We start from the raw sequence: 3,515 nt of genomic DNA on the forward strand, positions 1-3,515 counted from the left end.
AAAAAAAAGAGAGAGAGATAGTAATTGAAAGCAGCTCTATCTGTCGGTGCCAAATGAAGGTTTCTTTTTTTTTTTTCCTCTCTCCTCTTCTTTATCTAAATCATGTGGTTACTCCTTTCTTCTTTCTCCAATTATGAGACCCCAAATAGTGGCCTGTGTTCTTTTTCAGTTTCTCTTCCTTTCTCAGTTGAAACAACAATGAGGGGACTTTGAAAAAATGAGGTTTATTACTACCAAGTCACAGAGGGTACATCACAGGCCTGGGGCCACAAAGTTTGGTCACAGGTTCAGAGAGACAGGGAGAGAAAGAAAGAGCTTGCCAATCTGAAGTTCTGTCTTTATAGGGGTGAAGAGTGGGGTACCCAGGATTTGAGCGTTCACTACTGGTGAGTTTAAAACATAAAGTACAGGCAGAGAAACACAGGGTCACTCAAATGGTCAGTCAGAGGCCACCCAGGGCTTTCCAAAAGGGGGATTTCACTGGTGGGGCAGCCTGGCCCTTCACCTAGTTGTATAGTAGGCATTGTGTTCCTTGCAGATGAGATGTCTTTGAAATGGATGCCCCAGCCATCAGAGCTTAATGTTTGTACTTTACATTATAATAAAAAAAAAGCCAGGACACCTGGGTGGCTCGTTCAGTTAAGGTTCTGCCTTTTGCTCAGGTGGTGATCCCAGGGTCCTGGGATTTTGTCCTATACCAGGCTCCTGCTTAGAGGGAAATCTGCTTGTCCCTCTGCTTGCTGCTCCCCCTGTTTGTGCTCACTCTCTCACTCTCTCTCTTAAATAAATAAAATCTTTAAAAATAAAAAAAATCTAATTGTCAGGCACATACACTATTCCTAATAGGGTCACATTCTTAAGTACTGGGCACTAAGACTCCAACATATTCTTTTCTTGGGGGACACAATTCAACTTCTAACATCAAATTTCAAGTCCTAGGTAAGTGTTTCATGTCAAAAGATTCTATGTTCAGACAAATGCATTTTTTAACCTTAAAGTTTTATTTTTTAATTATTACATGCAGCAGTAGGCAAAATTATTGAAAGTCAGTAAATTTTTACTTAGGGAATCTCACATGTTGTTGTTTTTCACTGCCCACCAAGGTTGCCTTAGTTCCTCCAAAGTTTGATTCAAATTTATCTTCAAGATAGCCCTTTTAAAAGAACATCTGTTTTTTTTAATTAAAATATCTTTTGTAAATTTATGATATGCAACATGTTAATTTGATACAATAATATATTGTAGTGTGATTGCCGTTAAAAATAAGAACTTGCAAGATGCATTGAGAACAGTGTAGTATCAGTAAGTAGAGGTTATAACATTCTGCAATGCATGTGGAGAAGTGTTAAAATCACTTGTTTTAAAGATGTTTCTAAGAATGCTAAGAAGCATAAAAAAACATACATACATATATACCCTATGCTCAATCCTCAGTTGTCATGTCAAGCTTTGATTCTTTTAGTTGGGCTTATTTTCTCTGAATACTTTATGTGAATACGGACACACTGATGACTAAGTGATGGGATACTTTTCTACCTAGAAACTTTGGGATCTAATTTCTTCAAGCAATTCACTTTAGGGCCCTCTGAATATGAATGGAGTTTAAATCATATTCACTCCTAAATTAGCACACCCAAGAAAAATACAGACTTTGAGGATATACCGATACCTAAGGTTAAAAAAAAAATGGAATATCAGTTCTTTCACACTTTTGGCAGCTCTCTCTTATAGTTATGTCCACAGACATAACAAATAGTTCTATGAATAAAACAAACAACATAGTTATTCAATGAGGCATCTCCAATGATGTGGGTCTGCAGAAAAAGACAATCAGGATAGACCTCAACTCCAACCTTCTGTTTTACCACACTGAAAACACCCCCATCATTAAGTGCTCTCCTAGGTCACACTTGTACATAGTGGCCATAGAATCCTACAGTTCTCTCATGTATGACATGTCCTCCTAGAGCAATACTGGACTTTCCTGCTTGGCCTTCCCTGTGACTTGCACCTGGTTAGATGTTTGGAAGCAATGAATTGTGTGGGAGGAATCTCAGGAAGAAACCAAATATCATTGTCTGACAACTTGTTCAAATGACATAATCACAAGGTGTCTAGGCAATGGAAGACTGTTGTTGCCCTCTTTTAGGGGAGAGGGAGCTACTTATGATAACCAAGAGGATACGAGATCATCTCAAGTTCATAGTTCTCCCTCTTACCCACACAAATGTGTCTACATTAGATGTCAGAGTCCTACTCTTTCCCTATCAAAACAGTGATGCCAAAAAAAAAAAAAATCCTGGTGAGGTTGCACATTCCATCACCTTTGCAGTTCCACTATCTTTATCACAAAATTCTGAGCTGGAATGAGATCATAATTTCTGTTGGCAAGAGACATGGTAACAGCATCCCCGGGAACTCCATATCAGAAGTGTGTCCAGAAGACATTTTGAATAGAGTGTCTCTGAGGAGGTACCTAAATTAGATCCAACATACTCTCCTTTCATATATGCCTCATCTTTAAAGATAAATAGGACTTCAACTAAAACTGCCAACTAGGATCTACTAAAGTGTTACCCTTGCAAGAGGAAAATCAGCAGCTATGATCAATGATAAACTGCCTCAGATGGATAAATTGTGAATCTGAAAAAAAAAGTGATGTATACACATCACTAGTGTTCATTGTGGAATTCATGGGATTCCATTCCCACAAAGAGAAATAGATGATCTTTTTTTTTCAAACTAAGAACATTGTTCTTTTCTTTTTTTGATTTTTATAAGAAGACTCCACACCCAACACAGGGCTTGAACTCATGAGCCTGAGATCAAGAGTCACATGCTCTACTGAGATCTACTGACAGAGCCAGCCAGCTGCCCCTCAAACCAAGAAGTTCTAATATGCCTGGTACAACAAAGTTAATACAAACTTGGTAATTTTAATATAATTTAGTAATTTGTAAGTAAAAATATGTTCAAAAAAACCAAAAATACTCATGTTAAACTTTCTGTATGGATAAAAATAGAAATAAGAAAACAGGTTGAAAGCAAAAAGATTCTTAGTGATCATGTAACTCAATACTGCAATGCTGGTGGACGGTGACAAAAAGTGATATCCTTCTCCACTGCATAAATATAGTTTTTATCCAAATATCTTGGTCTCTCTCAAGTTACTCTCTTTTCTAGATTATGTTAAAACTCACTAAGATAATTCATATCTGCAATGTAACTATTTCTGCTTCAAAGCCTAAAAAGACTCCTCTGAGTTTTAAACTTCTTTATCAGTTTTCACCTTCAAATTCCCTATTTCAACCACTGGCTGCTTGTATGCTTTACTTCTAGCCCACATGAATATATGCGCTTAATTTGGGATATGTATGCTACAATCATAATAACCCATAAATTATTATAACTTGTATGATCTAAGAAAAATGTAATGCTTCCACCAAATTAGAAGTGATCATTGTAGAAGCAAAAAGTAGTTTTTACAAAAAGAATAATATGAGTACAACTACAAC

At 36.8% G+C, this 3,515-nt stretch overlaps 1 non-coding gene across 1 annotated transcript; it reads right to left on the reverse strand.

Moving 5' to 3' along the window:
- Positions 1–1,718: 1,718 nt before the first annotated feature.
- On the reverse strand, positions 1,719–1,847 carry LOC112829815 (small nucleolar RNA SNORA18). The gene has a single exon (XR_003209743.1). It is a non-coding gene; the product is annotated as a small nucleolar RNA SNORA18 (small nucleolar RNA).
- Positions 1,848–3,515: the final 1,668 nt, after the last annotated feature.

The sequence above is a fragment of the Callorhinus ursinus genome, unplaced genomic scaffold, assembly GCF_003265705.2.
Source record: "Callorhinus ursinus isolate GAN/ISIS: 27379988/994484 unplaced genomic scaffold, GSC_fseal_2.0 scaffold21, whole genome shotgun sequence".
Classification (NCBI taxonomy): Eukaryota; Metazoa; Chordata; class Mammalia; order Carnivora; family Otariidae; genus Callorhinus; species Callorhinus ursinus.